The sequence below is a fragment of the Macrobrachium nipponense genome, chromosome 6, assembly GCF_015104395.2.
Source record: "Macrobrachium nipponense isolate FS-2020 chromosome 6, ASM1510439v2, whole genome shotgun sequence".
NCBI lineage: Eukaryota > Metazoa > Arthropoda > Malacostraca > Decapoda > Palaemonidae > Macrobrachium > Macrobrachium nipponense.
In genome coordinates, this window is record NC_061108.1 from 45,346,948 (window position 1) to 45,361,208 (window position 14,261).

Sequence of the window (14,261 nt, forward strand, 5' to 3'; positions counted from 1 at the left end):
TGGTAGCATATGTTTGGGTGGAGCATCTAATGGTTTCAACATTTCATCCACCAGGGTTCTTTTTGCTTGTTCTGACAAACCTCAATAATACTGGTCCTGACGACATAAAGTCCATGAAGGCAGAGAGCTCCCAGGATGAATGGTGCGGAAAAATAAAAAAAAGCATGCATGGGTGTGACATTTGTTGCTGTTGACAGAAGGATCTAAGTGAATGTATCACATCAGTGAGTACTAATTCCCGTGCTGATTGGAAGATTGCTGGACCTGTGTGCCAGCTGGATTGCCTTCCCTACAGTACCATTTAGCCGTCTCCCCTTGCCCATTATCTATGGGTGAAAAGGAGTAGTTCGACTTCTTGGCAACTCCCTCTGTGCGAGATATAGGTTTTGAGCTCCCTGGACATGATGAGGTTTCCTTGATCTGAATGTATATACTGAGGCATCCTACACAGGCTGAATATTGTTTTTAAGCACTTAATCACTGTAGTTGTGTTTCATGTTGGGACACGGAAAAGTGAAGGAAACAAGAATATTCAATCCACATAGTAGGTAGGGGTTTTTGCGTGAGGCTCTCAGAACTGGTCCCTTAAAGTCAATGCTTAATCTCCCATTGGTTCTGTTGCCTTGATGAGTGTTCCTTCTTAGAGTTTGTAGAATCTTGGTTTCAACTCAGCACATATCCTGCAGGAAGCACAGCCTTCTTCATGTCCTCAGTGGAAAAGGGAAGATTTTTTTATCTAACAGTGCAATAAGCGAGTCACTCCTGAATGGCACAGATTCCCAATGCAGTTTCTCGAGTGTATCTGTAGTGCACTCGATAGCTCTATAAGAAAATCCATTCCAAGAGGGCCATGTACTACCAGGCAACTTGGCTTTACGGAGTCGAGTGAGGGGCAGATTACTGCCTACTCACTTGATATATTTGTCTTAGTATTGTTTCTCCTCTGTAGGGGGATTAACTCCTAATTCGAATTTCTCTTGTCCAGCATCACAAACTGAAGTCCCTCTGGTTGGCTCTGGATTCTTGCTTATGATTTCTCGCTTAGGATTTTCTGTTTTTTTGTGCTCCACATTTGCCATTGTGAGAATCATCAGACAAGATATGTCTCATTAGACTCATTAGCATCATTTGTTTAACCTCAGGGTATAACAGAGGTTTTTTGGTAAACCCATAGCCCTTTGTGATGATTTCAGAATAATTTTTCAGACAAACACAATGGTTTTTGTCTTCTATATACATGTTTCTAATTTGTAAAGTGTTTTCAACTACTAGTGTTTCACCCCGAATAGGAGTGAATGTTGGAAGACTTTACCTGCCCTGGTAGCTCTGCTTCCAGTGGGTAAAGAGATGAATTCCTCTAGAACCCAAGCTTCGCAGTGACAAGAAGTGGCTCGTCAGGCAGTACATCCCGTTGATTTATACTGAGGACCATCGATAACCTAGAAAGTTATGGCAAGAACGCCTCTCTTCCCGGTCGGTCGAACGTTGTTGTCTTCCATTTTATATGGACTTCATGTTTTGAGACAACTCAGTGTTGTGGAGTGTCTTTTGGCCTACTTTGAAGCAAAACTAAGGATGTAAGAACAGCATGTACCTCCTTAGTTTTCAGATGTTATTTGCTCTTTACTCTCTGCCAACCTCATGTGGAGAGATAACACAAATCAGTATGATCTTTTATCTCTTCATGTCTGGAGTCTGTCCAGTATCTCTTTCGAGCAGGAGATCTTTCTAGTGGAGCAGTGACTTGTATGGTAAAGTTACTTCGGAGGATCTTCGTCAGCCTTATACAAGATGAGTGTCTGCTGTGTTTTGGTGTCATTGAGAGGATTTTCTCTCTTCTCAGAGTCCATTCATTAGATAAAGATCTAGATCTTTTTTAGAACAGAGGAAATTCTTTCTGTTTCCTATAGTACATACTGCCAATGGCTACAGGGCTTCTTATGATTACTTTCTCATTTTAAGGAAATGGACATTACTTCACCCTGGGAATTTTGTGTGGTTCAAGAGCTTTGAGCAGTCTTGTGTACCTAGGAAACTGACACCTACATGGGACCTTACCCTGGTACTTAGTAGTCTCACTCGAGCTCCATTTGAGCCCATGCATCAATCAACTTACAGGAAACTGACTTTAAGGAAACAGTTGTCCTTCTGACCTTGACTTCCTTGAAAGAGTTGGAGACCTCCATTTTCAAGATTATGATGTAAACTCACAAGGGATTGAGGTCAGTATCTTTTGAATTTGTCCCAGAATTTGTGGCTAAGACCCAGGTTCCCTCCATTCATGATGACAGATTTGATTCTTTTTCCGTTCTTTATGGTGTGGAGTTTGTTATCAGGAACCTTCAAGAGTTTCTGTTTTGCCCCTTCAGAGCACTGCGTTGCTATCTAAAAGACTTCTCACCCAGGACTCTAGGTATTATAGACTTTGTTTGCACAAGGATAGGCCAAGAAAGAGGTCCTAGAATACCCTTTTATTTTAACTACATAAGGTGATAAGGCAAGCCTACTCCTCATCATCAAGTTCTGTCACCAATTCTGTGCATGCAGAAGCACATGACATCAGAGGAATAGGTTCTTCCTGTCATTTAAGAACTTATCTGTTTATAGAGTTTTGAATGCTGGTTTCTGACTGCATCACACCACTTTCACTCTTTTACTGAAAGATTGTTGCCCACAGATCCTGACACTTTTTCCTTGGTCCAGTGGTGGCTGATCAACAAGTGTAATTCATCCAGTGCCTCTGGCAGAACAGTTTGTATCTTGCCTAAGAGTACGGAGTGAGTGAGATGACTGGTCTCTCATCTTTCCCTTTTCTCCTTTCTCCAGTACCTACGGGCAGTTTGAAGAATAGACACATCATACACTGGAACTGGCTTGATGCAGGTGAGCATTGCAGCCATACTGTTACAGAACTTTTATGTTCCATACAACATCCAAATCTGCTTTTCAGTAGCTTCAAATCCTCTCTCCAGCAATGGGAGTGACGGATGGTGACAAACCCATTTCTTGTGGCCAACATGGTTTGTTGCCTTGAACAGATATAGTTCTTTTGGACTTCGTTTATACAGGAATCTGGACATGTTTCATTGCATTTCAACCCAGTGGAATGGGTGTTAGATATCCACATATCTAACATCTCAGAGGCTTAGATCCTCTTCTTTAGAATTCTCATTTCTAAGAAGATTGATCAGGTGTGCTGAACCTCCAGTCAGTTCAGGATTCTCATACCTCCCTCCAAGTGTGAGTCTATCCTACTGTTAAGAACGAAGATTTGTTCCGTGTATGAACAAATTACATCTTTTAATTTTGTATTTTTCATAGCTAACAAATCTGAGGTCTTAACATTGACTGACCAGGTGGGTTGGAAGAAAGAGTGATGCGTCACTAGGTTCAAGCGTGATCTCTCACTCACTACCACCTCAGCTACGTATCAGATGCCAGATGCCACAGATTCTTGCAATATAATTTTTTATTGTTTTTAACTGGTTTCCAGCTGGTGCCAGAGAAGGTCTATCCTATGTTTAATACCTCAGGTTTTGTTAGCTATGAAAAAATACAAGATTAAAAATTTGTTCATTTTTTTATGGTTTCCAGCTGGCACTAGATTTATCCTAATATTAAAACCTCGGTATTTTAGTTATGAAAAATACAAATTAATAAATTTGTATGATGATATTGGGGGATTTCATTTTCAATATTTTGATTGATATTTTGCTGTTTTTACATTTATATTAATATCGTAGAAAATTTATTTAGTCGCAAATGTAAAATGAAAATACAGTAATTAGTGAATACTGCTCTACAGAAAATCTGTGAAAAGTTGAAGTTGTGAATCCTTAACTGTGAATAGCTGGTGGTCGACTGTACGAATTAAAACTTACCTGTGATATTTACTGTTTTGCAATATCTTTTCAAAGTACGTACTATCTTGATTTTTAATTACCTGTTGCTTTTCACAGGCTTGGGAGGAAGTTTGTGGTGAACTTGGTGTTGTACCTTTATGGCAATCAGTGTCAGATGCCAGCCGGCGATCGCTCATCATTCGGCTCTCAGATCATCTAGAACTATGTCAAAGGACTTTGCGATGAGGCAAGCCGGCTATCTTGTATATTGCTCAAGTAAGAAAGAAGTTGGAGTTAGTTTTTGAAAGTTACTACATGCCATTATCACAATTTTTTTTAAAGATTTTCCCTCTTTTAACACCTTTGGCCATTAATTATCATATATGATTGTGTATGTATATACAGTATATGCAGAATAACAGGATTCTTTTTAAAAATAAGGAAATCATTCACAGGGATGCTGGGGTGAGGTGCAGAGTGGACCGAGAGCAGAAGCAACATGGGCTCGTCAAAATGTATTTTTGCTTGTGCAGTGTGGAATATGGAATTCATTTCTACAGCTGTTGAACCTGGAAATAGAGTAAGTGTGGCAAAGTTTAAATTGGGGGAGCTCACCCAGTCTTCATCTTTTTAAAACAGAATAGATAATTCGTTGAAACTGAGTAGTTAGACTTTATATTACAATTACTATACAATTATTTCACATGAAAAAACGTGACCGGCATAAGGGAAGAAATAACCCTTCAGTATTAACTGAATTATAATGGATTTTTTTACGGGTCTAATTCGAGTTAAATATGTATTACATTCTGGAATGACTAGCATCTAAACTGAAAGTTTCAAACATCTAACTCACCTGGTAGTTATATATATAGCTTACGTCCCCGACGTCACGGCAGAATTTCAAAACTCGTGGCAATCACCGATTGGGTAGTCAGGTGCACCACCTGTGCACCCTCTACCCAGGTACGTAGAACCATTCCAATTATTCCTCAGATCTTCCCTGCCGCCGCTATCGGTGACATCGTTGGAACTTCGCTCGCTTAGCCCGTGTTTTTTGCCCAGTTGATTTGGTGAAAGTACACTTTGGCTTTGGCTTTCGCTTGATTTGGATTTGATTTTTTATTTGGATTTTTCTTGACTTATTTGGATATTGTTGGTTTTGACCCTTGCTTGTTTGATCTCTTTTTTGATAATTCCCAACACGACTGACACTGCATCGAGTGTGAGAATGTGTGTGAAAGGTTGCAAGACTCGGCTTGCTAAATCTTCTATAGACCCTCATTCTATTTGTACCAAATGTAGAGGTAAAGTTTGTGAGTTGGGTGATAGGTGTAATGAATGTGTGGACTTGCCTGAAACTGAATGGATTGAGTATTACCGCTATATGCGGAAATTAGAGAAGATAGAATAAGGAGAGCGAAGAGTACTATGTCTCGCTCCTCCAAGGATAGTCAAGGGATAGACAGTTCTCTATCTATCAATGAACCTTTTGATCCTTCGTATGTAGTAGCAGTACCAGATCCAACTACGGAAACAGGTAAGAGTCCATCATTAAAGGACATGATGACAGCCATTCAAGCCTTGGACAACGGGTAGAATCCCTTGCAGAGGATAGGGAGAAATTGTGGTCTGATGTAAGAGGATCTGAAAGTGGCTAGTGATATAAAAAGTGCAAGTACAATGGAGGGTGCGCCCGCTCGGACCTGTCGTGCTCCTAGTCCTAGACCGCTTCCAAGCTCACCAACCCCTGTGAGAAGGAATGTCGACCAACAAAGGAGGCGAGAGGTTTTAGCTCCCGAACAGCCGTCCCCTCGAGCGTACCTGTAGACGAATCCCAGGACCCTCACCCTCGCCATTGGAAAGGCGAGGTTAAAGTGTTTTCTTTGTCGTCTGACGACGCAGTACCCAGACGGGGCTGGCGTCAGACTGCGAAATCTAGACCCATGAAAAGACAACATCCAGTAGAAGCAGGATGCCAATCGTCAAGAACTGCCAGGATGTAGTCATTGGGAGCAGCCCGGAGCGCTTCCCTTCAGCTCCGATATTTGCTCTCCTATCAAGCAAGACGCAAGATGTCGCACAGGTGGCCGTCGTCTTTGGTAGGAGGCAAGGAAATATTGGAGCGGGGGAGGCCTTAGGTGCCAGCAGCAACTCTGGAACGTTTCTCTTTCGACTCCGATGCTTGCTCTCCTACCAAACTAAGACGCAAGATGTCGCACAGGCGGCCGTCGTCTTTGGTAGGAGGAAAGGAAGTATCGGACGGAGGGAGACCTTCGGTGCATGCTGCAACTCCTGATCGCTTCCATTTCGACTCCGATGCTTGCTCCCCTACCAAGCTAAGACGCAAGATGTCGCACAGGCAGCCGTCATCTTTGGTAAGGAGGACAGGAAGTATCGGATGAGTGGATGCCTTCAGTTCATGCTCCAGCTCCACCTCCCTGCGGATTGGCGTTCGTCTTCAGGACGTTCGTCTTTCGCCGAATATGATGAAGAGAGAGAGATTCAATTTGCGGCTTCCCCAGCAGCAAGAAGCTCCGCAGTTTTCCTTACTGCAAGATTTGCAGCAAAAGCTCTCTTCTTTAATGCAGGCTTATCAGCCTACTACAACAAAGAGGACGCCAGCGAAGCATTCGTCATAATAGCTTGGGACGAAAAGCTGGACGCCAGGACGACATGCCTCTAAAAGATGGACGCCAGGACGACATTGCTTCTAAAAGCTGGACGCCAGGATGACATGCCTCTAAAGCTGGACGCCAGGAGACGACAGACGTCAATATTCTCAACAACATGACGCTGAGCGTCAAGAGCCTGGACGCCAGGACATCAGAAGTCGACACCAGGACGCCAAGCGTCAAGATTCTGGACGCCAGGACGCCAGGCGTCAAGTTGCTGGATGCCAGGATGCCGAGCATCTAGAGGCTGGACGCCAGGGCGCCGAGAGGGTCGAGAGGCTGGACGCCAGGACACCAGGCGTCAAGATGCTGGACGCCAAGACTCCAGGCATCAAGAAGCTGGACGCCAAGACACCGAGTGTCGAAAGGCTGGACGCCAGGACGCCAGACATCAAGAGGCTGGACGCCAAGATGCCAAACGTCAAATACTTGATCAACATGACGCCGAATGTCAAGAAGTTCGACACTAGGAGGTCGAGGCGTCATGATTCTCGACGCCAGGACACTTGCAGGCGACAAGAATTTTCTTCGAAAACACCGACGAAACATGACATAGCACGACGGTTATGTGTCGATCGAAGAGGGGAGGGATGACTCCACCCCCTTCTCCTTTTGGTCCGATGGAAGACTTGTCCGACGAAGAAAACCAATGAGATTTACAGCCTTCGTCGGACTTGAAAAGACTAATGAAAGTTTTCACGGAACTTTTTCCGGAAAAATTTTTTCCAGCTGCCCCTCGTTCCCCACCTTCAGAGTTCACTCTAGGGAAGACATCTAAGAAGTCCGACTTCACAAAGATGGGTGTTGTCACGTTCTTTGAAGAGAGGTATTGAAGATCATGAAGGAATGGATGGACACGAAGAGAGACCAAGGAAAGGCAGCTTTCTCATTTCCTCCAGCCAGATTAGCGTCCAGATCTATGCATCTGGTATGATACTGGGGAAGCTCTCGGTCTGGGAGTTCCCGCTTCTTCTCATGGGGACTTCGCCAGTCTTGTTGGACGCTTCTCGTCGGATGGCCATGGAAGACGAAGGTTTTTTTTTGGTCTTCCTCTGAGATGGACCACCTCCTCAAAGGGATTTTTAGAGCCTTCGAGGTGTTTAATTTCCTAGACTGGATCTGGGATCGTTGAAGAAGAAATTAGAGCCTCCAAGTCTACCGACACGGAAGAACTAGTCATCTGATGTTGTGTATAGACAAAGCTCTTCGAGATGGATCTAACGAACTAGCTGCTCTTTTCTCGGCGGGAATCTTGAAGAAAAGGGCTCAGTTGTGTTCTTTCCTTTCGAATGGGGTCACACCCATTCAGAAAGCGGAATTACTTTTGCCCCCCTTTCCACTCATCTTTTCCCTCAGAATTGGTAAAGGAAGTCTCTTCTGCCTTAAACTCAAAAGGCAAACTAAAGATCTTATGACAAAAGCAGCAAGGAAAGTCTTATCATCAAGTTTCAGTGCTCAGAAACTCAAAGAATCTAAAACTCTACCTCGAGTTTCTCGGCCCTTTCGAGTAGATCCCTCAGTAGGAGAGCACAAGACGTGTCAAGAGGTTCTAAGAAAGAGGCTTCAGACAAGGGCGAAAACAACAAAGTGACAACAATCCTCTTCAGACAGCAGTAGGAGCCAGACTTTCCAACTTCTGGCAAGCATGGGAGGAAAGAGGAGCAGATCCATGGTCGATTCAGCTTCTCAAGGAGGGATACAAAATCCCTTTCTTGAAAAAAAAAAAAACCCCCCTTAGCAGAAAGACCAATCGATCTGTCAGCGAGATACAGAGAGGAAAACCAAGATCCAAGCAATACAGCAAGAGGTTTCTGTGTTGCTTCAGAAGGAAGCAATAGAAAGAGTTCGGAATCTGGAGTCTCCAGGGTTTTACACCGCTTATTCTGGTTCCCAAGAGTTCGGGGGGATGGAGACCAATACTGGACGTGAGTGCTGAAGTTATCGTGAAGAGAACAAAAATTCATGATGGAGACAACGAAATCAGTTCTAGCTGCAGTCAGACAAGATGACTGGATGGTTTCATTAGATCTTCAGGATGCGTTTTTCACGTTTCCAGTCCCTATCCACCCGAATCTCCAAGGAAGTACCTTCGGTTTGTTTACAAGGAAGAAACGTACCAATTTCGAGCTCTTTGCTTCGGCTTAAACACACCGCAAATATTCACGAGGCTGATGAGCAACATAGCAGGAATGCTACACAAAAATCGTATCGACCTCGCTGTATCTGGATGACTGGCTTTCGCCAGAGCCCACTCCTACACCTGCTGTTTCTGGGAGAACCTTCACAAGACGATTTGGTTATCGGAAGACCTAGGCCTTCTGATAAACTGTCAAAAATCTCAACTGATCCCATCCCAAGAAATCTTGTATCTGGGTATGAGGATTCAGAGTCAGGTTTTTTCGGGCTTTTCCGTCCAAATTGAGAACGAGACAAGCCTTGAAAGAAAAGTTGCAAAACTTCCTAAGGAAACAGAAGTGCTCCGCGAGGGAATGAATGAGTTTGCTGGGGACCCTTTCCTCGCTAGAACAGTTTGTCTCTTTAGGAAGACTGAACCTTCGCCCTCTTCAATTCCACCTCAATCGGCATTGGGACAAGAGGAAGACACTAGAGACAAAGTGTATTCCCGTTTCGGACTCCATGAAAGACTGTCTACGGTGGTGGAATGACCCCGTCAAGCTCCAGGAAGGCCTTTCCTTAAAACAGGAACCCAGACCTAGTGTTGTTTTCAGATGCCTAGACTCGGGATGGGTGGGGAGCAACACTGGGAAAGCTGGAGTCTCGGGCTCCTGGAACAGAGAACAGGAGAACTTTCATATCAATCAGAAAGAATTGACTGCAGTTTTTCTGGCTCTCAAGGAGTTCGGAAGTGCAGTGCACAACAAAAGTGGTGCAGGTCAACTCCGACAACACGACGGCATTGGCCTACATCAACAAACAAGGCGGAACCCACTCCGAGTCCCTCTACAAGACGTCAAGAGAGCTTCTTCTCTGGACGAAACAGAAAAGCGTGACATTAGTGACACGCTTCATTCAAGGGAGAAGAATGTAAGGGCAGACATCCTGAGCAGTAAACATCAAGTCTTGGCGACAGAGTGGACTCCATCAGGAAGTCTGCAAGAACCTGTGGCGAACCTGGGGTCGCCCATGCATAGACCTCTTCACCACAACACAAGAAGAGAGGATGGGGACTTACTGCTCTCCAATCCCAGATCCCGAGACAATCCACATAGATGCGTTCCGTTTGAATTGGGATCATCTAGATGTGTACGGCTTCCCACCATTCAAAGTGGTACACAAACTGATGCAAAAGTTCGTGTCTCACGAAGGCACCAGGATGACTCTAGTGGTTCCCTTCTGGCCGACAAGAGAATGGTTCACAGAGGTACTGGAATGGATGGTGGACACTCCCAGAAGTCTTCCTTTAAGAGTAGATCTACTCAAACAACCCCCACTTGGAAAGGTATCACCAAAACCTCCAAGCTCTTCGACTAACTGCCTTCAGAACTATCGAAAAACTCACAAGAGCTAGAGGATTTTTGAAGGAGGCAGCTAGAGCCATCACAAGAGCAAGGTTTTCCACCATTAAGGTATACCAATCCAAGGGGGGAGACTTTTAGAGGATGGTGCAGGGACAACTCCGTTTCCTCTTCCAGTACCTCTGTGACTCCCAGATAGCAGATTTTCTGCTATACTTAAGAAGAGGTGTAACTTTTCAGCTTCTACCATTAAGGTTTATAGAAGCATGCTAGCAGCGGTCTTCAGGCATAGGAACCTGAATCTATCGGATAATAAGGATCTACAAGACCTTCCTAGATACTTCAAGACGACTAAAGAGAAACTACAATCTTCACCAGCTTGGAATTTGGATGTAGTTCTGAAGTTTCTCATGGGTGATAGGTTCGAACCTTTACAGGTAACATCATTTAAGGACCTCACCATGAAAACTCTTCTTGATAAGTCTAGCAACAGCAAAAAGAGTCCGTGAAATCCATGCCTTTAGCAAAGCTGTAGGTTTCAGACAGGGCAAGGCTATCTGCTCTCTACAGCTAGGATTCTGGCGAAGAACGAACGCCCTTCTCAGCCCTGGCCCAAATCGTTCAAAATTCCAAACCTGTTGGATCTCACAGGTGAGGAAGCAGAAAGAGTTCTTTGTCTGGTAAAGGCCTTGAGGCATTACCTGGAAAGAACGGGAAAAATTACGTGGCACTTCATTGGGGCTTTGGTGCTCTGTCAAAAAGCCCTCTCTGCAAATGTCAAAGAATGCGTTATCCTATTTTATAAGGCAATTAATTAGGTAAGCGCATTCAGCAATTAATGAAGCGGATCTCAAGCTACTAAAAGTTGAAACTCATGAGGTTAGGGCTGTAGCAACCAATGTAGCTTTTAAACAAAATAGATCCCTTCAGAATATCCTGGATGCAACCTTCTGGAGGAGCAAGTCAGTATTTGCGTCGCACTATCTTACACAAGTGCAGACTTTGTATTTGAAGACTGCCTACACCACTGGTCCGTTTATAGCAGCTCATTCAGTAATAAGGAGGGAAGGGACTACTCTTTAAAAAAACCACATATACCAATACTCTGTTCTTACCTTGGGACTATTGAAATTTTTATGGTCCAGTCTTCCACAATCATTGATCCTTAGTCAGGTGGTCAACTTGTTCCTTGGTAGCGCCCGGAACAAAGGTATTGTAGGGAGTCTAGTCACATAGAGGTTTGACCGGTTGACAGTCTCCAAGAGGTCTTCAGCCCCCTGGTGGATCGCTGGATTTCATAAGGAAAGCAGACATAATGAGGCAGGATATCATTGAAGTCAGCTTCCTTAACAGGTACGAACCCGTATGTTTGTTTTTATTTAACTCTTATGTCAATTCCAACAATGATAGCTGTCTCTGACCTTCCACCAAAGGTGTCAATCAGCTATATATATAACTACCAGGTGAGTTAGATGTTTGAAAATGTTATTTTCATGATAAAATAAATTTTTGAATATACTCACCTGGTAGTTATATATAATTTAATTCCCACCCTCCTCCCCTCTAGAGACTATGGGCATGGAAGATCTGAGGAATAGTTGGAGTGGTTCTACGTACCTGGGTAGAGGGCGCACAGGTGGTGCACCTGACTACCCAATTGGTGATTGCCACGAGTTTTGAAATTCTGCCGTGACGTCAGGGACGTAAGCTATATATATAACTACCAGGTGAGTATGTTCAAAAATTTATTTTATCATGAAAATAACATTTCACTTGAATAAAAAAAAACTGTACGTACTTTAAAAACATAATATCAGTGTGTAAACGAGTACGATAAAAGTGTTGCCATTGTATGATAGCCAACTTTAAAAGCACTGGATAAATCGATGCTGCTTTGTAGCACAGATATGGTCCAAAGTAAACCCTTATATCCCAAGACTATGATTTTCCAAATTAATGAAAAATTTCAATCTTCATCTAAGAAAGAATGGATAAAAAAAGTGAATTTTTATTGCCATTAAAATAATGACTCATGTAACTCCATTTTGGCTGCAAAAAGAATGGTTCTCAAAGACAAAGTCTTCTCAAACAGCCCCATTTCCATAAGTTCCACCAAGGCTTGTTCACTCTTGCTATGACAGCTTCAGACTGTCAGAGCTTGTCAGAGTGAAGGGCTTTTTAAGAGCAGTTGCAAAGGCAATTGCAGGATAGACGTCAGTCTTCTACTAAAGTCTATCAAGTAAAGTGGGCTGTCTTTTGCAGCTTGTGTAAAAAAACCTCTCTAGTGCAAGTAGCAGACATTTTGCTATTCCTGAAGTCTTTTCAAGGTTTGGCTACATCAACCATCAGAGCATGCAGAGCTATGCTAAATTTAGTCTTTAGGCATAGAGGATTGGATTTATCTGCAAGCCAAGACATTAATGACCTGATAGTCTTACAACATTTCAAGACAAGAGAAGTCAATGTCAGTAGCCTAGAACTTGGATGTTGCCTTAAATGGCCCTGGCCCTTCATTTGAGCCCCTTCACTCTTTATCTCTCAGGGATATGAGGAAACAAACCCTCCTTTCTAGTTGCCATAGCTACAGCTAAGAGGATTTGTGAATTGCAAGCCTTTTATAAAAAAAGTTGGTTTTTCACAGGGAGATGTCGTCTGCTCTTTCACTCTTGGGTTTTTGACAAAACAAAATTCCATCCAACCCATGGCCCCATTTGTTCACTATCAAGAACCTGGTGGTTATCCTTGGACCGGCAGACCAAGACAGAGCTCTTTGTCCAGCAAGGGCATTAAAGTATTTTATTGAGAGGACCAACAAGATGAGAGGCCTCTTTCATAACTTCTGATGCTCAGTCAGGAACCCCTATGTCCATTGTCCAAGAATCCTAGCACTTCTTGTTTGAAGGATGTAATATCAGAGTCACACTCGGAGATTCAAGAGGATGTTTTTCCCATTTTTAAAAAAAAGCTCTTGAGAAAAGAGCAGTCGCTACTCCATTGGCTTTCAAGTGCAACCTATCACTCTCCATGATACTCCAATCCATCTATTGGAGGTGAAGGTTAGCGTTCACTTCCCATTATTTATGTGATGTGGAGGCAGTATACGAAAAATGCAGTATTTTAGGTCCTGTTATCTGTGGCTGACATGGTATTGAGGGGACAAAGGGTAGGAGGTATTCATTCTATTTCTCTATCTCCATTTGCCTAGATACAGGTTGTCGATTTTGGGTGGAAGGCGGGGCTATTGTATAGTGTACTGGAGTACCCACCAGTCATTATTTTTAAAAGATAAGTAGTGGTTATTTTATGTTGTGTAGGTAACAGAATTTTCTGATTGATGATGTGGTACTGTGAACCCCCCCATTTTTGCATTATCAAGATTTGCAGACTCACCTATTAGCATATTTTTTTCTGTTGAGCCTATCTATAAATTATTTGCAAAAAATTTAGCAATTCTCTGCCTTTTCATGGTCCCCCCCGCTAAATATTCACTAATTATTGTATTTTGATGTTATTTTCATGACTAAATACATTTTGTGATACAAAAATGATTTACTAATTTTCATATACTATTGATATTTATGAATACTGTATTGATATTAAGTTTAGTAAGATTGAAATAGTATGTTAGATAATAAAAATAATAAATCTCTCTCTCTCATACCGAGATGTAGTTTTTTTAAAATTAAATGATTTAAACTGTAATACAGTGTATTTGCTGTGGATGGATGCCAGACCCCCTGCGAATAGCTCAAACCCACGAATAGTTAGAACTCTCCCCTAAAAATGATTATATGTGCCTACCTTGAAAGTTCAAATACCAAATTCACACTTGAAGCATCATCCTACATCAAATATACCATTGAATTGATATTATTAATATAATTTCAAAGTCATCTTAACATTTTACCGTTAGAAATATATACACAACCCATTTAATCTTATTAAACTTACTAATACAGTATTAATCAGTATTAATATTTGAAAATTATAAATAATTTTTGTATCATAAAAATGTATTTAGTCATGAAAATAAGATCAAAATAGTACACTGATTAGTGAATATGTGAATATTTATCATCGGAAAAAAACCCAAAATAGGCAAAATATCCTGCAAAAGTAACGGATAGATATGGTCCAAAGAAAAATCTACAAATAGGTGAGTCCACGCATGGGGGGTGGCGGGCGGGGGGTTGGCGTAATATCAATCTTACGCGATTTGAGTAGTGTGAATTCACAATAGCACAGACTTTTCATTGGAACCTAACTAA

The 14,261-nt window shown here is 42.5% G+C and overlaps 1 protein-coding gene and 1 pseudogene across 1 annotated transcript in view; one reads left to right on the forward strand and one right to left on the reverse strand.

Moving 5' to 3' along the window:
- LOC135216038 (striatin-interacting protein 1 homolog) overlaps nucleotides 1-14,261 on the reverse strand; it is a 313,064-nt gene that overhangs the window by 114,973 nt on the left and 183,830 nt on the right. The window lies entirely within an intron of this gene.
- LOC135216207 (striatin-interacting protein 1-like) overlaps nucleotides 1-14,261 on the forward strand; it is a 130,064-nt pseudogene that overhangs the window by 35,070 nt on the left and 80,733 nt on the right.